Genomic DNA, 21,159 nt, shown 5'->3' with positions numbered 1-21,159 from the left:
TGCCGTTGCCGGCAATAGGCTGTGATTTGGCATGTGATTTGACATGTCAAATCGCGCCGATGTGAATGGGGGCCAAAAGTAAAAGAAAATCCCAAATTTTTTATTTTCCCCAGGAAAGTAATAGAGGGGTAATCTTCCAATGGGGACACTAGTTCTGGTGACCTGGTGGTCCCCAAGGAATTACCTTAATTTGCTGGTATTTCCTCTCACTTCCTGTTTTGGTTAGAGGACAGGAAGTGAAGGAAAATCTCTGCAAAGGGACTCAGGGGTTATAACCCTCCCTTACTCTATCCAAAGTGCGGAAAAAAAGTTTGCCTATTCTACCTTAAGCTGGTCATGTATGGCTGGATTTTCATTTGAACGTTCGTACAGAAATTCTAAAAAAAACGGTTGTCAGAACTTTCTTTCATGCCATCATTGATTCAACTAGTTTCATTCAAGAGCCCTTAAAATTTCATCCAGACCTGTTACCTGAATGGTATCTCGAAAATAAATAAGCGCTCTCGTTAAGTCTGCATTGTTTTTCCCAAATGAAAACCACATTCACAAATTTTCCATCCTACCTCTGAGTTTTCTCCTTGTTTTGTTTAAAAATGAACATCAATTTTTTGACTCCGCTAACCACTTGAAAATCGAGTGAACGTTCAGAAAACAAAAATTTTTAAAGCAAAATTCTACAGGTGTATGGCCAGCTTTAGAACTGCCTGACCTCTGGGCTCTGAATGCTCTGCAGCTGAATGGATGTTATTTTTGGTTCCAAACTATAGAGAATGTAAGAAAAGTTCTTAATACTGGTAAATGTGTTTCTAAAAGTTTATTTTTGGTGAATTCTGCAGGTTCTCGATTGATTGACTGCAATGAATGATGAGGTCACCGCTATAAAGGCTGACAGGACGGTGCTACACCCGCAGCTTGAGGATCTGTTCTGCAGCCCTAGAAGTAAGTGGCAGCCTGCTGGGTATATTAGAGAGCAGCTAACACCCAATGCTAAATCTGCAGTGTTGGAGTAAGACCAGCCATACACTGTTCACATCTCAGCCGGTTCAGCAGAAACCAGACGAAATTCAAACCATGTATGGGCAGGCTGAATGTACCAAGTTGAATGTTCAATCAACTTGGTGCAACCAACCTGCCGGATTCCCTTGTGATTATTGCTAGTGGCTGCTATAACTGCTAGCAATAATTTCTTCTCCCCCCTGCCCCCGGCCTCCCCCGTGCTGGGAGCAGACAATAGCTCGGCAGGAGGGATTCCCCTGTCAGTACTGTGTGTTGATGGGGGAAATGTGCAAAATTGCAGGAAAGAAATTGGCACCGTCTATGACCTGCCTAAGGCCCCTTTCACACGGGGCAAAATCTGATTTGTCCAGCAGGGGACCTCTCTGCGGATGGTCGTCCGAGTGAATGGACTAGCTGTCTGTTTACACCCGACTGCCCTCTGATCCAATCCACCTTGGATCTTTTTTTAGTGGATCAGATTGGCGGTAGACAGGTGGAAAAGTCTTTTTACATCAGGGATATGCAATTGACGGACCTCCAGCTGTTGCAAGACTACAAGCCCCATGAGACATAGCAAGACTCTGACAGCCACAAGCATGACACCCAGAGGCATGATGGGACTGGTAGTTTTGCAACAGCTGGAGGTCCGCTAATTGCATATCCCTGGTTTACACCCACCGCTCTATAGGGATACATGGCCCATCTGATCAGGTCTGCTTGAAACCTGACAGGCAGACCCGATCTAATTTCCCTCTTGAAGGGGGACCTAAAGCATTGGGGTATTCAGTTTGAATCCTTGCCGGGACACTATTTGCATGGAGTCTTCATGTTATTTCCTCCCACACTTCAAAGACATGCTGCTAAGTTAGATGACTCCTGTTCTAAATTGGCCCTAGTATGTGCAAGTAAACTTATGAGATGGGAACCCTAGATTGTAAGCTCCTCCAGGGAAGAGACTGATGAGATTGTACAGTATGTAAAGCACTGCATAAATTGTCGACTCTATAAATGTCTGTAGAATTAATAATAACTTCAGCTTTAGTCACTAATAATCCTTAAAAGACAAGTATGGACTTTGTAAAAAGCAAAAACATTTATTTTCACCCAGGTTAATGCAGCATTGATCCGATTCTTGCATCTCTCCCTCCACCAGCTCTGCAGTGATAACTGAGTGATCAAACACCGCTGATCAGAGAGCTGGTGACTGTCATCCTCCAGCTCTCTGCACTGCTCCTCTAGTGCTTACCAGCATGCTGGGCTGTGGAGGGGCGGGAGGGGCTGGCTCAGGTTCTCGGCAGATTGCTAAGAGTCTGAGTCAAGTGGCACATGGTTTGGAACTTTTCAGAGCCTGGACAGGCTCAGTGATCTCAGCCAACAGCAGGCTTTAGCAGAATGAACTGCACTCCTGTGATCCATAGAAGTATGGCCAACAAAGCTTTGGCTATACTCCTACTTTAGGGGCCGGTTCACACTGCTGCAATGTCCGAGATCGGATGTGATTTGTAGTGTAAATCACATGCGATCTCTGTGCGATGTGACTTCAGCCATACAGATCATATGGCATGAATTTGCAAACCACACAGGATCCTATTTTTGGTGCGCAACAGAATCGGATCGCATGGGTGTTCACACCCATGCGATCAGATTCCTGTCCGAATTTGTAGATCGCACTGCGATGTGCAAACTGATTTGGGGGTGTCATTACTTTTTAACTGACACTCTCAACAGTTCGCATAGGGCAGTGTGCACTGCCACAGGGAGACATGCGATGCGGGAACCCGCAGTGGATTCGCAGGGTTCCCGCATCGCAGCAGTGTGAACTGAGCCTAAGAGATACTGCTTGTATTGTAAGTTATAACAATTGTCTGTATTGCTATTCTAATGCTGATGTTATAAAATAAAAGTGCATGCTGTGACTAAAGATCTAATGTAAAGTAAATTTTCCACCTTAAAGCGGAGTTCCAGCCTGGTTAAATAAAATAAGTCAGCAGCTACAAATACTGTAGCTGCTGACTTTTAATATAAGGACACTTGCCTGTCCAGGGAGCCCGCAATGTCAGCACCTGAAGTCGACCCATCCATCGGCTCCGGGTGCGGGCGCCGGCATCCTTACTAAGGGAAACAGGAAGTGAACAGGCCTGTTTTTTGTTCCGCTTTCTGAATGGTCCCGCTGTCTTCTGGGACCTGTGTGTCAGAAGGCAGCTGGGAGGTGGGGAAGGAGGAGGGGCCGTATGCGTTGCATCGTTGTGCAGCGATCTCCCATGGAAGTGGGAGCGGATACCTGGTTTTGACAGGTATCCTCTGGGTTGCACTGCTACCGCTTTTTTAAGACCGAGTACAAGTACCAATAAACATAAATCAATACACCGCGCTAAATATTAATGAATAAACAGATGACATAACATTGTATGACAGCACTGTAGTTACATTAATAACAATCCCTATGAAGTGATAGTTGGTGCTCGTGCTCAGAAGTAACAAAATCCTGTGCTTCTTGTGCTCAGACGTGGTGCCCCCACATGGATGTAAACTCACCCCTCAATATGGACCAACTATCTAGTATGGTCAGATAAGCGTGTGGGGAGACCCCTGAAGATTTTCTTATGCTGACAGTTCCTGGAGTGGATATGCCTCATACAAGTAAATATGAAATAAGGGACTTCATTTTGCAATACCGTTTTAAAAAGGTTTATTCAAAATAGATGAACTCACATGTAATTGTGCCTGTGGCCTGGCACCCAGTGTGAATAGCAGGTGATTTGTTGGGGAAATCGGCCCATAAACAATGGTGGGCCACTGCCACAGTTCTTGCTCGAATCCCAGGAAGCAAATGGGAAGAAGTGTGTCGCGATGACATGATCAAGTCTCAACGCGTTTCAGCCAATCAATGGGCCATCATCAGGAAGCTCTAATTCTGCCATCTTGGTTAAGGGCATTTATACCCTTACCATAGATCACATGACTAGATCTATCCAATAGTGATTTTTTTTTTTTTTACCTATTTAGTCGGGGGTGCTCACAATGTGTTGTTTAACAGCCATAAGCATATTACAAATCTTATATAAGAACAGTTAACTGAAAAAAATGTGACCTTTGATAGAACTTTAGTCAAAATATTGCAGTTGTTAATGTTAGTAAAAGGTCTTAAGGCCATCTAGTGGTCAAAGATGAAATGGCAGAACAAAGTCTTAGTTTGAACTTTATTAACCACTTGGCGACCGGCTCAGGCCGATATACGTCGGCAAAGTGGCACGGGTGCGTAAAACGACGTACTAGTATGTTGCTGCGACATCTGCAGCTAGCAGGCACTCACACGCCGGCATGCCCGCGGCTCCAGAGGACTCTATGTCCGCCGGTGGCACGGAGAAGCAGAACAGGGAGATGCCTATGTAAACAAGGCATTTCCCTGTTCTGCCTAGCAACATGACCGGGATCTACGGCTGCCAGTGATCGGGAGCAATGATCTCTGTCATGTTTTTGTGAGCCCATCCCCCTACAGTTAGAATATGCAGAGGGAACACAGTTAACCCCTTGATTGCTCCCTAGTGTTTAACCCCTTCCCTGCCAGTGACATTTACACAGTAATCAGTGCATTTTTATAGCAATGGAAAATAGTGTCAAAAGTGTCCGATCTGTCCACTGCAATGTCGCAGTCACGATAAAAATCGCAGATCGCTGCCATTACTAAAAAAATAAATAAAATAATAATAAAAATGCCATAAATCTGTCCTGTCCCCTATTTTGTAGATGCGATAACTTTCGCACAAAGCTCTCTCTCTATCAATTATATATATATATAAACTTTCTACCAAAAATATGTAGAATACATATTGCCCTAAACTGGACCTTTTTTTTTTTTTGGGGGGGGGGGCGGGGCAGGGGGTTTATTATAGTAAAAAAAATTGCTTTTTTTCTTCAAAATTGTCGCTCCTTTTTTTGTGTTTTTTTTTTGGTTATAGCGCAAAAAATAAAAACCGCTGAGGTGATCAAATACCACCAAAAGAAAGCTCTATTTGTGGGAAAAAAAAGGACATCAATTTTGTTTGGGTACAACGTCGCACGACCAGGCAATTGTCAGTTAAAGCGACGCAGTGCCGTATTACAAAAAAGGGCTTGGTCAGGAAGGGGGTAAATCCTTCCGGGGCTGAAGTGGTTAACCACTTGCCGACCGCCTCACGCATATATACGTGAACAGAGCGGCACGGGCAGGCAAAATCACGTACCTGGTAACATGCCAGGCACACTAAACACCCCCGATCCCCCCCGATCCCCCCCAATCACTCCCCCCCCCCTGTCACAAACTGACACCAAGCTGTTTTTTTTTTCCTGATTACTGATTGGTGTCAGTTTGTGACAGTTAGAAGTTGTAGGGCAGTGAGTATTAGCCCCCTGTAGGTCTAGGGTACCCCCCTAACCCCCCCTAATAAAGTTTTAACCCCTTGATCACCCCCCGTCACCAGTGTCGCTAAGCGATCATTTTTCTGATCGCTGTATTAGTGTCACTGGTGACGCTAGTTAGGGAGGTAAATATTGAGGTTCGCCGTCAGCGTTTTATAGCGACAGGGACCCCCATATACTACCTAATAAATGTTTTAACCCCTTGATTGCCCCCTAGTTAACCCTTTCACCACTGATCACTGTATAACCGTTACGGGTGACGCTGGTTAGTTTGTTTATTTTTTATAGTGTCAGGGCACCCGCCCGGCGGTGATATGCGTCGCCCCAGGCAGCGTCAGATTAGCGCCAGTACCGCTAACACCCACGCACGCAGCATACGCCTCCCTTAGTGGTATAGTATCTGAACGGATCAATATCTGATCCGATCAGATCTATACTAGCGTCCCCAGCAGTTTAGGGTTCCCAAAAACGCAGTGTTAGCGGGATCAGCCCAGATACCTGCTAGCACCTGCGTTTTGCCCCTCTGCCCGGCTCGGCCCAGCCCACCCAAGTGCAGTATCGATCGATCACTGTCACTTACAAAACACTAAACGCATAACTGCAGCGTTCGCAGAGTCAGGCCTGATCCCTGCGATCGCTAACAGTTTTTTTGGTAGCGTTTTGGTGAAATGGCAAGCACCAGCCCCAGGCAGCGTCAGGTTAGTGCCAGTAGCGCTAACACCCACGCACCGTACACCTCTTAGTGGTATAGTATCTGAACGCATCAATATCTGATCCGATCAGATCTATACTAGCGTCCCCAGCAGTTTAGGATTCCCAAAAACGCAGTGTTAGCTGGATCAGCCCAGATACCTGCTAGCACCTGCGTTGTGCCCCTCCGCCCGGCCCAGCCCAGCCCACCCAAGTGCAGTATCGATCGATCACTGTCACTTACAAAACACTAAACGCATAACTGCAGCATTCGCAGAGTCAGGCCTGATCCCTGCGATCGCTAACAGTTTTTTTGGTAGCGTTTTGGTGAAATGGCAAGCACCAGCCCCAGGCAGCGTCAGGATAGTGCCAGTAGCGCTAACACCCACACACCGTACACCTCCCTTAGTGGTATAGTATCTGAACGCATCAATATCTGATCCGATCAGATCTATACTAGCGTCCCCAGCAGTTTAGGATTTCCAAAAACGCAGTGTTAGCGGGATCAGCCCAGATACCTGCTAGCACCTGCGTTTTGCCCCTCCGCCCGGCCCAGCCCAGCCCACCCAAGTGCAGTACCGATCGATCACTGTCACTTACAAAACACTAAACGCATAACTGCAGCGTTCGCAGAGTCAGGCCTGATCCCTGCGATCGCTAACAGTTTTTTTTTTTGTAGCGTTTTGGTGAACTGGCAAGCGCCAGCGGCCTAGTACACCCCGTTCGTAGTCAAACCAGCACTGCAGTAACACTTGGTGACGTGGCGAGTCCCATAAGTGCAGTTCAAGCTGGTGAGGTGGCAAGCACAAGTAGTGTCCCGCTGCCACCAAGAAGACAAACACAGGCCCGTCGTGCCCATAGTGCCCTTCCTGCTGCATTCGCCAATCCTAATTGGGAACCCACCACTTCTGCAGCGCCCGTACTTCCCCCATTCACATCCCCAACCAAATGCAGTCGGCTGCATGAGAAGCATTTTCTTTATGTCCTCCCGAGTACCCCTACCCAACGAACCCCCCCAAAAAAGATGTCGTGTCTACAGCAAGCGCGGATATAGGCGTGACACCCGCTATTATTGTCCCTCCTGTCCTGACAATCCTGGTCTTTGCATTGGTGAATGTTTTGAACGCTACCATTCACTAGTTGAGTATTAGCGTAGGGTACAGCATTGCACAGACTAGGCGCACTTTCACAGGGTCTCCCAAGATGCCATCGCATTTTGAGAGACCCGAACCTGGAACCGGTTACAGTTATAAAAGTTACAGTTACAAAAAAAAGTGTAAAAAAAAAAAAAAAACACAAACAAAAATAAAAAAAAATAAATAGTTGTCGTTTTATTGTTCTCTCTCTATTCTCTCTCTCTATTGTTCTGCTCTTTTTTTACTGTACTCTATTCTGCAATGTTTTATTGTTATTAAGTTTTTACCATGTTTGCTTTTCAGGTATGCAATTTTTTATACTTTACTGTTCACTGTGCTTTATTGTTAACCATTTTTTTGTCTTCAGGTACGCCATTCACGACTTTGAGTGGTTATACCAGAATGATGCCTGCAGGTTTAGGTATCATCTTGGTATCATTCTTTTCAGTCAGCAGTCGGCTTTCATGTAAAAGCAATCCTAGCGGCTAATTAGCCTCTAGACTGCTTTTACAAGCAGTGGGAGGGAATGCCCCCCCCCCCCACCGTCTTCCGTGTTTTTCTCTGGCTCTCCTGTCTCAACAGGGAACCTGAGAATGCAGCCGGTGATTCAGCCAGCTGACCATAGAGCTGATCAGAGACCAGAGTGGCTCCAAACATCTCTATGGCCTAAGAAACCGGAAGCTACGAGCATTTTATGACTTAGATTTCGCCGGATGTAAACAGCGCCATTGGGAAATTGGGGAAGCATTTTTTCACACCGATCTTGGTGTGGTCAGATGCTTTGAGGGCAGAGGAGAGATCTAGGGTCTAATAGACCCCAATTTTTTCAAAAAAGAGTACCTGTCACTACCTATTGCTATCATAGGGGATATTTACATTCCCTGAGATAACAATAAAAATGATAAAAAAAAAAAAATGAAAGGAACAGTTTAAAAATAAGATAAAAAAGCAAAAAAATAATAAAGAAAAAAAAAAAAATAAAAAAAGCACCCCTGTCCCCCCTGCTCTCGCGCTAAGGCGAACGCAAGCGTCAGTCTGGCGTCAAATGTAAACAGCAATTGCACCATGCATGTGAGGTGTCACCGCGAACGTCAGATCGAGGGCAGTAATTTTAGCAGTAGACCTCCTCTGTAAATCTAAAGTGGTAACCTGTAAAGGCTTTTAAAGGCTTTTAAAAATGTATTAATTTTGTTGCCACTGTACGTTTGTGCGCAATTTTAAAGCATGTCATGTTTGGTATCCATGTACTCGGCCTAAGATCATCTTTTTTATTTCATCAAACATTTGGGCAATATAGTGTGTTTTTAGTGCATTAAAATTTAAAAAAGTGTGTTTTTTCCACAAAAAATGCGTTTGAAAAATTGCTGCGCAAATACTGTGTGAAAAAAAAAATGAAACACCCACCATTTTAATCTGTAGGGCATTTGCTTTAAAAAAATATATAATGTTTGGGGGTTCAAAGTAATTTTCTTGCAAAAAAAAATAATTTTTTCATGTAATCAAAAAGTGTCAGAAAGGGCTTTGTCTTCAAGTGGTTAGAAGAGTTGGTGATGTGTGACATAAGCTTCTAAATGTTGTGCATAAAATGCCAAGACAGTTCAAAACCCCCCCAAATGACCCCATTTTGGAAAGTAGACACCCCAAGCTATTTGCTGAGAGGCATGTCGAGTCCATGGAATATTTTATATTGTGACACAAGTTGCAGGAAAGAGACAAATTTTTTTTTTTTTTTTTGCACAAAGTTGTCACTAAATGATATATTGCTCAAACATGCCATGGGAATATGTGAAATTACACCCCAAAATAAATTCTGTTGCTTCTCCTGAGTATGGGGATACCACAGGTGTGGGACTTTTTGGGAGCCTAGCCGCGCACGGGACCCCGAAAACCAAGCACCGCCTTCAGGCTTTCTAAGGGCGTAAATTTTTGAATTCACTCTTCACTGCCTATCACAGTTTTGGAGGCCATGGAATGCCCAGGTGGCACAAAACCCCCCCCAAATGACCCCATTTTGGAAAGTAGACACCCCAAGCTATTTGCTGAGAGGAATAGTGAGTATTTTGCAGACCTCACTTTTTGTCACAGTTTTAAAAATTGAAAAAAGAAAAAAAAAAAATTTTTTTCTGGTCTTTCTTCATTTTCAAAAACAAATGAGAGCTGCAAAATACTCACCATGCCTCTTAGCAAATAGCTTGGGGTGTCTACTTTCCAAAATGGGGTCATTTGGGGGGGGGTTTGTGCCATCATGGCATTTTATGGCCTTCAAAACTGTGATAGGCAGCGAGAAATGAAATCAAAAATTTATGCCCTTAGAAATCCTGAAGGCGGTGCTTGGTTTTTGGGGCCCCGTACGCGGCTAGGCTCCCAAAAAGTCCCACACATGTGGTATCCCCGTACTCAGGAGAAGCAGCTGAATGTATTTTGGGGTGCAATTCCACATATGCCCATGGCCTGTGTAAGCAATATATCATTTAGTGACAACTTTTTGTAAATTTTTTTTTTTTTTTGTCATTATTCAATCACTTGGGACAAAAAAAATAAATATTCAATGGGCTCAACATGCCTCTCAGCAATTTCCTTGGGGTGTCTACTTTCCAAAATGGGGTCATTTGGGGGGGTTTTGTACTGCCCTGCCATTTTAGCACCTCAAGAAATGACATAGGCAGTCATAAACTAAAAGCTGTGTAAATTCCAGAAAATGTACCCTAGTTTGTAGACGCTATAACTTTTGCGCAAACCAATAAATATACGCTTATTGACATTTTTTTTACCAAAGACATGTGGCCGAATACATTTTGGCCTAAATGTATGACTAAAATTGAGTTTATTGGATTTTTTTTAAGAACAAAAAGTAGAAAATATCATTTTTTTTCAAAATTTTCGGTCTTTTTCCGTTTATAGCGCAAAAAATAAAAACGGCAGAGGTGATCAAATACCATCAAAAGAAAGCTCTATTTGTGGGAAGAAAAGGACGCAAATTTCGTTTGGGTATAGCATTGCATGACCGCGCAATTAGCAGTTAAAGCGACGCAGTGCCGAATTGTAAAGTGCTCTGGTCAGGAAGGGGGTAAAACCTTCCGGGGCTGAAGTGGTTAAGAGCTAACTCCACAGGAATAGGGAGTAGATCCTGTGGCCACCTAGTGGCAAAAGGTATTGTTTCTGTGTTTGGTGCGACCTGAAAGTTGTCTGTGTTTATAAATATCTGGAAAAAAGTATTAAAAATACTGGCCAATTCGACAGAAAGACCCCACACTGAATCAAATCCTACCAAGCAGGCCCAAATTTATTTACCGCAGAGCTTTTGCATTCATCAGCCAGGAAGCTGCGCATGGGACGTACTTGGACATTCCAACATGACAATAATCCAAAACACAAGGCCAAGTCGACCTGTCATTGGCTACAACAGAATAAAGTGAAGGTTCTGGAGTGTCCATCTCAGTCTCCTGACCTCAATATCATTGAGCCACTCTGGGGAGATCTCAAAAGTGCAGTTCATGCAAGACAGCCCAAGAATTTACAGGAACTGGAGCCTTTTTGCCAACAGGAATGGGCAGCTTTACCATCTGAGAAGATAAAGAGTCTCATCCACAAATGCCACAAAAGACTTCAAGCTGTCATTGATGTTAAAGGGGGCAATACACGGTATTAAAAACTGGGGTATGTAAACTTTTGCTCAGGGTCATTTGGGTAGATTCTGTTTTTTTTTTTTTTTTCTTTATTTAAAAAGAGTAAACACAGTTGATTGATAATAAATGGCTTCAGACAAACACTAACCACAAGTGAAAGAAAAGTTCTTGTGTTTATCATTCATATTCTCTTAAAAATGGCCAAGAAATCATAAATTCTGCCCCAGGGTATGTAAACTTATGAGCACAACTATATGTGTGTGTAATATGTATGACATGTCTCTATATCACTCTATATTTCTCTATATCAGCCCTGTTGGGGGGGCCCTTTGGGGAAAAATCGGGGGTTTAAACAGACCCCTGACATCTCCCCTTTGAGTTAGGGAAATGGAATGAGGACACAGATTCCCCAGTCCCTTTTCTCTGCAGCCTCAGCTGCACTGAAGATGAATAGACAGGAGACAGTGGCTCCTCTCCATTAATAAATGGAGACATCGTAAACGCGGTTATAAATGGAGAGAGTCAGTAATCACCTGACTCTGTGCATTCAGAAAAGGAAGGGGCCGGTAAATGAGATTTACCAGCTCCTTCCTCCGATCACCATCCTGACAGATCCAGGACTGGGGGGGGGGGGGGAGAACTAAGAGAGGGGGACCGGAGGAGGAGACAAACACAAAAGGCAGCGCTCTATGGGTACAGTGAGAAAGTACATGTAGATCAACTAAATAAAAGCTAATTTATTGCACAAAAACGGTAAATAACCACTGCGGACGTCTGTAAAAAACTGTTAGCTAAGCATAAATACATGTACCAACTGAAATTGTTAAATTGTTATGACATTAAAAGCAAAAACGGTACTACACTGACATAAGGGTAAAAAAAATAATTCTGTGCCTCTTTGATTTTCCTATGAAAACTATTGTCATTTTGATCCCATTACCATTTAGAAAGTTTATCAAATGTTCTGAAAACCGATTGTGTTTTTTAAAAAAAAATTTGCTGCCTAGGTCTTGCAGATCCTGCAGTTCCTCATCTGCTGCCTAGGGGGCAGTGCAGGACTATTCTGTGTCTATACCTGCTGTGATAAAGTTTGGTGGGGATGCATCTTCCGCGCTTGCTGATTTTTCTATTAAGCAGTATTTTATTGGCTGACAGCCGTCCTCTCTGCAGGGTGCCGCCAGCTCCCCAGCTGCTGACTGATAGTTATGAGGCTATTAATGAGCGCCATTCCTCAGCACCGGGAAACAAACAAGCATTTCAGTGTACCCCCCCAAGTGACTTTTTGTACGTTACTCTCAGTGCTAGGTGTGCCCAGCATCTGTCTGCGATACGGGGTCACAATGCAGCCGGCTAGCCATGCCCTGCCTATTTGTTATTGACAGTTCATCTCTGCGATAGACAGGAGCTGCGGGGAATTCTCAGGGCTCAGTCTAATGATATTTATTGTATTATCAAAGTGTTTATTATAGTGAGCGATCGTTTCCTCTCTGCCACTCGGTTGGAAAGTAATCTTCTGTTCTCTTGTTCAAGAGACAGCAGCGTGGGAGAGCGGGGACATCAGTGCGCACAACAGTAACGGCATTACAGGTGACAGTTTAATAGAGATGTCACAGTGTGTAGCCAGCGGTGTGTAATATATGATCTGACAAGGGATATGGCGCTTTTCATCCTCCGCTCACCATGCTCTATTCTTCTGCAGACAATGCTAGTCTGTATGTTCTTGCTTTGCATCACTGTATAGGCCTGTCACATTGGTTAGTCTTGTGTGCGGGATAAATTTTGGGTCACTGGTATCCATCAATAAGCCCTGTGGTGCATTTTTAGACTTCCTAGTTTTGCCCATGAATGTGATGCACGTACTATCTTTATTTGGATTATGGCCATTGCAGGGTCAGGGGTTTGGGGGTAGGGTGACCCTTTTTTTTTTTTTCCTGCTATGATTATTGTTGGGCTGTAACGTTACACTATATGTTCTTTAAGAACTGATAAGCTCACATTTGTTCTGTGCTAATAACTTTTCTCTAAGTATAATATAACATGGCAGCGACACAAAGACAAATCTGCCTGGAGTTTGAATGTTTTCCCTGTGCCTGCGTGAGTTTCCTCCGGGTTCTCCAGTTTCCACACTCTAAAGACATACTGGTAGGTTAATCTGTTCCTGTCTAAATTGGCCATAGTATACAGTGGGGACTGAAAGTATTCAGACCTCCTTAAATTTTTCATTCTTTGTTATATTGCAGCCATTTGATAAAATAATGCCGCGTACACACGAGCGGACTTTACGGCGGACTTTGCCCGGCGGACTTTTCGTCGGACTTTGTTTGCTCCTTGCGCCGGACTTAAAAACGGACGGACTTGGCCACACACGGTCACTGCAAAAGTCCGCTGGTTTTGAACGCGGTGACGTATAGCACGTACGACGGGACTAGAAAAAGGAAGTCCAAGCCCCACTCCTGCACCCTTTGGGCTCCTTCTGCTAATCTCGTGTTTATCTCGTGTTAGTAGAAGTTTGGTTAGAGACGATTCGCGCTTTTCACACTTCAGCTTATTTCGTTCGTTTTCTGCGGTTCAGTTTGTGCTTGTGAGGTTTGTATCTGCTTTTCAGTGCGTGTTGGTCAGTTCGTAACCTGCCTTGCAGGCCGTTCTGCTCCGCTCGTTCCTGATTTTCAGGTCGTTCTTCATAGGCCTTGCTGTTCTTCAGTGCGTTTGTTATAAGTTTGTTAGTTTGAGCAGCCGACCGTTTTGAAGCCATGTCGAGTGGACGTTCTCGTTCTCGAGTTCGTGCTGTGTGGGGACTTGGTGTTGGGGTTAATACTTTGACCCGAGTCCAGTCCATGAACAGGGTGAGGAGGAGTTCATGGACCAAGAATTGGTTGCGCCAGCGTGACCAGTTCTGTCATATGCCTTTGCTCCGTGAGCTCCGTGAGAATAATCCTGAGGATTTCAGGAATTTTCTCAGGATGACGGACCCCATCTTTGAGCATCTTTTGGCTATGCTGACCCCCTATATCAGCAGGCAGGATACCTGCATGAGGCAAGCCATCAGTGCGGAGCAGAGGCTAGTTGCCACGTTACGTTACTTGGCGACAGGGAGAAGTCTTCAGGACTTAAAGTTCTCGACAGGCATCTCCCCCCAGGCTCTGGGGATCATAATCCCAGAGACCTGTTCTGCTATTATTCAGGTCCTGCAGAAGGAATATATGAAGGTAAGTTTTATCCTTTAACATTACATGATATGTATTAACTGTTTTTTGATGTATTGTAGAACTGTCCTCTTTACCTAATTGCCATGCTTTCAATCTGCTGTGAATGTCCCCTTTATCTTTGTGCATGCCTATTTTAATCATTTATTGCCCTACATGCATAATTTCTTTCATTAACCTCCCCACCATGCAATGCTGGGTCCATTTTTATCTCTAGCCTATAGTCCATTGAACAATGTATATTGTCTGCTCCATTGTCTTGTTTGTCCCTCCCCCACCCCACAAATGTTTCAGCCAGTCAGGTGTGTTTGTTAACCTAATTAGAACCCCTCCCCCACCCCACAAATGTTTCAGCCAGTCAGGTGTGTTTGTTAACCTAATTAGAACCCCTCCCCCACCCCACAAATGTTTCAGCCAGTCAGGTGTGTTTGTTAACCTAATTAGAACCCCTCCCCCACCCCACAAATGTTTCAGCCAGTCAGGTGTGTTTGTTAACCTAATTAGAACCCCTCCCCCACCCCACAAATGTTTCAGCCAGTCAGGTGTGTTTGTTAACCTAATTAGAACCCCTCCCCCACCCCACAAATGTTTCAGCCAGTCAGGTGTGTTTGTTAACCTAATTAGAACCCCTCCCCCACCCCACAAATGTTTCAGCCAGTCAGGTGTGTTTGTTAACCTAATTAGAACCCCTCCCCCACCCCACAAATGTTTCAGCCAGTCAGGTGTGTTTGTTAACCTAATTAGAACCCCTCCCCCACCCCACAAATGTTTCAGCCAGTCAGGTGTGTTTGTTAACCTAATTAGAACCCCTCCCCCACCCCACAAATGTTTCAGCCAGTCAGGTGTGTTTGTTAACCTAATTAGAACCCCTCCCCCACCCCACAAATGTTTCAGCCAGTCAGGTGTGTTTGGTAACCTAATTAGAACCCCTCCCCCACCCCACAAATGTTTCAGCCAGTCAGGTGTGTTTGGTAACCTAATTAGAACCCCTCCCCCACCCCACAAATGTTTCAGCCAGTCAGGTGTGTTTGTTAACCTAATTAGAACCCCTCCCCCACCCCACAAATGTTTCAGCCAGTCAGGTGTGTTTGTTAACCTAATTAGAACCCCTCCCCCACCCCACAAATGTTTCAGCCAGTCAGGTGTGTTTGTTAACCTAATTAGAACCCCTCCCCCACCCCACAAATGTTTCAGCCAGTCAGGTGTGTTTGTTAACCTAATTAGAACCCCTCCCCCCACATTCAAATGTATCAATGGGCCATCATAGGGGGTGAGTAATCTTATAAGTGTGCCTTATGTTTTTCAACATTTCAATTACAAACACACATATTCATAATATTTGACTGCTGTTGTTTAGTAATGTTTTGGTGTAATCTGATCTACAATTTTTTTATTCACGTCCTTATCTTATTTTTTTTACACTCCACAGTTTCCTTCAAGTCCACAGGAATGGCAGACTGTGGCCTCCCAGTTCGCTGACCGTTGGGACTTTCCCAACTGTGTCGGGGCGATTGACGGGAAGCACGTCCGGATTGTGCCACCACCGCATTCGGGGTCTTATTTCTTTAACTACAAGGGGTTCCATAGTGTAGTTTTGATGGCGGTGGTCTCGGCACATTTGGAGTTTATGTTTGTGGATGTGGGGAAGAACGGCCGGATGTCTGATGGAGGAGTCTTTGCACAGACCGAGCTGTGCCATCGTCTCCAGACCGGTGGCCTGGAATTGCCACCTGATGACGAGAATGTGGATGGACTCCCCTCAGTTTTTATTGCTGATGAAGCATTTGCTCTCTGTGAGAACTTGATGAGGCCGTTCCCACAAAGGACACTCACCCCTGAGAGGAGGGTATTTAATTATCGGCTGGCCAGAGCAAGAAGGGTTGTGGAGAATGCCTTTGGTATTCTGGCCAGCCGGTTCCGTATCTTTCTTACGGCTATTAATTTGGCGGACTATAAAATCAACCACGTCATCCTTGCTTGCTGCATCTTGCATAACTTTTTAAGGAGACATTCAGCTACCTATCTATCCTCTGTTGGGCCTGAGGCCAGACTGGAAGAGGCTAGCACTTTGACAGGCCTAGAAATTGGCCGTATTCGCTTGGCCCCCCGAACCGCACGTCAAGTGCGTGACCGTTATGTCAATTATTTTAATGGTCGGGGGGCCATTGCTATTCAGCAACAGCTCTAATTTTATTTAAAAAATAAAAACGAAAATTTGTTTATCTAAATATCTTGTTTTTATTGTTGTTTACCTTTAAGTTATGTCTGTCTCCTAGTGCACTTGTAGTAGTGTCAAGTGCATTTAGCTTTAGTTAATCAGGCCCACAAAAACAAACCCCAAATGTTGACTTCAAGAAACAGCCACACACATTGTATAGGGAAAAAAATTTTACTTGGTGCACATTGAAAGGTGCATTTTGTATCATATTTTTGTAAATTTTTGGTTCTTTTTATTTTGTAAAAAAATATTTTACGTTGTGTCAAAAAATTAGCTTTTACTAAATTAGTCAAGCCATTTTTTAGAAAATATATAGACCTTTATCTCCAAACATTTACATACACAACAGTGTTTTTATAAACAAAACTTACAATACATTAAAACTTACAAAGTTCAATATTTTGAGAACGGTGCATGTAATGTCACCCTTGCAGAAATTTGTCATTTAGAAGATGCTCAAAATTGAGCTTTACTAAAGGGTCAAGTCAACATGTGCTATCTCCTATCATGGGAGAGCAATGTACGTGTTTTGTGTGTGCAATCCCATTTTTGGTTCCTCTCACCACCAAAGAATTTTCAGGATGAAGGGTTTGCAAACACAAAACAAGTACATTGCTAACCCATGATGGAAGATAGCACATGATGACACACCGTGTGCATCACACAATGAAAATTTGGGTATACCCCAAAACTTAAAAAAAACTTGTTTTTAACGAAATAACTTCCCAAGGAAATGAAGAACATGATTGATGTTTTTAGGCCAAACGTGATTATATTCGGCCCAAAACATCAATCATGTTCTTCATTTCCTGTTGCATGGAGTCCAGGCGAAGTTTCATGCTGTGAATTTGTTCACGCATTTGATCTATGTGGCCATTCCACAGCATAATCTGGCCTATTAGTCTTTGCGCACTGTCTGTGGTGAAGTGCTCTGCCGCTTGGCCTTCCACAACCAGAAACTCACCTAAAACGAGTGAATAAAAACAAGGTTTACAATATGCACGCCAAAATACAGTAACTCAAGCTGGGGTGTCAGTCACTCACTTGGTGGGCTTGAAACCTCGCACACTTCCTCCACCTCTCCTTCCTCAAGGTCGTCGGGTGGGCGTGGTCTTGGGCTGGGGCTTGGGGTATCTTGGGCCTCAGGCTGGTGACTTGGGGGGGTCCTGAGATCCTTGGACTGTTGTCTGAGTCTTTTCTCCCCTATGAGATTAGAAAAAAAGGTATAGTTAAAACACAATGATCTTTTAGGTTTTAATAAAGAAAGTAAAATGTTGTTTATGATTTTTTTGCCAATTTTGCATCATAATAAATGTTGAAGACAGGATGAACATTACCTCTGAACAACAATTAGAAAGAATGCATATTTTTGGGCAAGTTTCACAGATGCTGACACCTCAATGATCTCCTATGTGTATTACCCCTCAAACATTTAGTTATGGTCACATAGTACACTCGAAAATGCATTTCCTTAGCAAAATGCGGGGGAATGCTGAATAGCTAAATGGCTAAAATGGCCGCCATCAAAACTGCCCCATCATATTCCTATATTATAAATCAGTACATGGTGTGTCTGTCCCCTCCCCCCGGGCTCTGTAATCAGAGCTGAGATGCTCTGGCCACCTCCCCCCCTGTGTATAACAGAAGCTTTGGTAACCATGGCAACAAAACAAACACAGTACACTCTGATTAATGTCTAAAATTACACGAAATGACCTCTAAACCAAAAGCTTTTTCTCCAAAAATTATAAAAAGATCAAACTGAAAAGATATAGCCAGATAGCTGAATATTTAGTGAACATTGTAAAGTTTGTTTGGTGTCTCTAGGTGAAAGTATGAAGGAGCTGAAACTTTGGGGAGCGGAAGAAGAATTTGAGGATTTCAAGCATGCTCCCATTGAATTCAATGTTAAAAAAAGTGAAAAAAAAAAGATTATTTAATAAAGTATAAATGGTAGTAAAAAAGTTGAAAATGACCACACATCAGCTAAAAGAGACGAACATTTTAATAGTTGAATGGTTTTAATAGCTGAAAGTATGCAGAAGTTACGCAGAGCCAAAAAACGTACGTAATAATATTCCAATTCAATATTTCAAAAAATAAAATCGAAGAACAATAGTGGGACTGCTAAATCATTCCCACTAACTATAGTGCTCGTGAGTCCAGATGTGGAAACAGCTGCTGTGTCCTGTCCCTACATTACACTGAATCATTTTTGATGAAGCATTATATTTTCAAACACATCTACACCACATCAACTCATTGTGGGAATTCGCCAAATTATCAAGCCATAAATGTATGTCCAACCCTGTCCCATCGTATTTGGCGAAAAAAATAACGTCACTTTATAAAGTATCCGATCTATTCCAAAGAACGGTATTTACGAACGATGCAGAAAAACCGCCAAAAATAAGGATCAGCATGCAAGTTCTGTATCTCAATAGTAAAACACAAGTACTTACTTTTTTTCAGCAGCTTCTTTATTCGCCAATATTGTTCTGGCTCCCGACTTTTGATGTCAGACCACCGCTTCCGCAATTGTTCTTTCGAACGTTTTGTACCAAATTTATCTTCCAGAGCGGTGACAACTGAGGACATTATTTTGTCCTTTCTCAGATTGGGTCGTGTGTACGGTCCTTTTTTCCCATCGTAGTCCTCCCTTCTTAATATGGACACCATCTCCACCATCTCTTCAAAAGCCATGTTGGTGGCCTTATATCTCCTCCGGGATGTGGATGTTTGGGGCTCCGGGCTTTCCTCCGCGCTACTTCCACTTAATCGCTCCGCCATCTTTTGCTATCTACTCCCACTGCGCAACGAAGAGTGAAGGGGCGGGGCCAAATCGTACTCACGAACGTCAGGGGCGGGCGACGCAGGCGGAGCATGACACATGCGCAGTGTATATAAAGCTAGTACGATGGCCTACGTATGTCCGTGCGGAAGTAGCGAGCGTCACAAACGAAGGTAAGTGTGTGTGTGTGTCCCCTAGATTACAACACAAACTAATCCTGAGATTTGGGACTGATATTTAAGTTTTGATCTTGTGTCTTGTCTTGCAGAAATAATGAATCCCTTTAAAGAGGAAGAGTTTTTGATCCATTTCATTGATCTCTATGAGCAGAAGAAAAACCTCTGGGAGGTCAAACACCCCCAATATTATAATCGTGATGTTAGGAAGGCAACACTGGGCACACTTTTAGAGTTTGTGAAGACTCGACTCCCCCAGGCAGACCTCAAGTTTGTGGACAGGAAAATAGGTATCTTGCGTAATATGTATAAGCGGGAACACAGGAAAATCCAGGAGTCGCTGAGATCCGGGGCAGCAGCTGACCAAGTATATGTACCCAAGTTGTGGTATTACCACAAATTGCGATTCCTGGATGAGCAGACCGAAGCCAGGCAATCCCTTTCCACCCTTCCCCCCACCCTTCCCTCCAGCCTTCCCTCCAGCCTTCCATCCACTCTTCCCTCCAGCCTTCCATCCACCTCCACCCCAGCTGAGGAGTCCCAGGATGAACTGGGCCTTTTCACCATAGATGAAGTGGATGCGGCCAGCTTCAGCCAGGTATACTTTTTTTGAAGATTTTGGGATTGTGTAAATGTTATTAATGATGTTAAGGTGTTCATTTTGAAAGTGCTTCATCAAAAATCACTTCTGCACAAAGAGTAATATGTAGACATATCACTAGACAGTAGTGGCCAAATATATACGTAACTTCAGATCTTGTTGATCATCTGAAATAATGGTGTGGTCAAATAGATAGCCTTTACTATTTTGTGTAATTATATTTTAAAGTTAGGAGCTGAAAATTGTGTGTGATTGCATAACAGAAAATTACAACTATGTCCCTTTTTTTTTACACAGGATGACCTCAGCCAGGAGGAGGCCTTGCCCAGTGGGAGAGAGGAGGAGGCCTTGCCCAGTGGGAGAGAGGAGGAGGCCTTGCCCAGTGGGAGAGAGGAGGAGGCTGTGGCTGGGCCAAGTAGAAGCCGCACGGAGTGCCAGGTACCTCCCCTCCGCATTCTACACAAAAGGCCCAGGAGGATGACTGCAACAGAGCAGGAATCCCTAGAGCTCATACGGGAAGCAAGCCGGATCCTGAGTAAACCTCCCAATGCAGAGGAGGCGTATGGCACCTATATAGCCTGCAGATTACAGGAGTTGGAAAAGGGCCAACGCCTCCTCTGTGAGGGTCTATTTTTCCAGGCTTACCAGAAGGGCTTGAGAGGGGAGCTTACTGCTACCACATATCTGGCAGATGAAGCCACTCCTACTCCTCCTCCTCCTCCTCCTCCTGCCCCAAGTACACCACCAGAGGCACAACCTCCGAGGAAGGCTGCAGAGAAGCGTGGAGGGAAGGCTGCAGAGAAGCGTGGAGGGAAGGCTACACGGAAGAGTCGAAAGTGATTGCCTGGTTTCTGTCTGCTCTGACTGTGCTCCCTGTGCTCCCTATAGTCGCAAGATACCTATTTTCTTGTCCTCAAACTTGATGTGTGTCCTGGGGGACGAAAGGCTTCCCAGATTCTAAAAGTGTGTCCAGTGTTGCCTTCCTAATTTTTTTGTTTAGAAAATAAATACTTTTTGGTTTACCTTACATTCTTGCCTATGTCTTTTGATTAAAAAACGCCATTTTGTTTGGGAGTCGGCAGGTACAGGTCAAAAAGACTATGGGGTTGATTTGAGAAAAGCAAATAGTCTGTGCACTTTGCAGAGGGCAGTTGCCCTCTGCAAGTGCAATTGCTCCAGAGCATCAGAAATTATTTAAAAGCTTGACTTTGCAAAGAGTACCCAATCCTGTGCAAGTAAAAGAAAAAAAAAAAGATTTTTGCTTGCACATGATTGGATGATGGAAGTCAGCAGAGCTGCTTCACATTTAATAAAGCTTTGGAGC

General features: G+C 44.0%; 1 protein-coding gene across 6 annotated transcripts in view; it reads left to right on the top strand.

Moving 5' to 3' along the window:
• Positions 1-21,159, top strand: part of CEP128 (centrosomal protein 128) — a 361,449-nt gene that overhangs the window by 14,540 nt on the left and 325,750 nt on the right. For all 6 annotated transcript variants that reach the window (XM_073610796.1, XM_073610792.1, XM_073610795.1 and 3 more), the window contains exon 2: positions 837-939. The gene's annotated coding sequence lies outside the window, so the exon portion shown is untranslated. The remainder of the gene's footprint in view (positions 1-836; positions 940-21,159) is intronic.

Source organism: Aquarana catesbeiana, linkage group LG13, assembly GCF_042186555.1.
Source record: "Aquarana catesbeiana isolate 2022-GZ linkage group LG13, ASM4218655v1, whole genome shotgun sequence".
Taxonomy (NCBI): domain Eukaryota; kingdom Metazoa; phylum Chordata; class Amphibia; order Anura; family Ranidae; genus Aquarana; species Aquarana catesbeiana.
The sequence above is the reverse complement of the archived record's forward strand: the minus strand, read 5'-3'. Positions and strand labels throughout refer to the sequence as shown.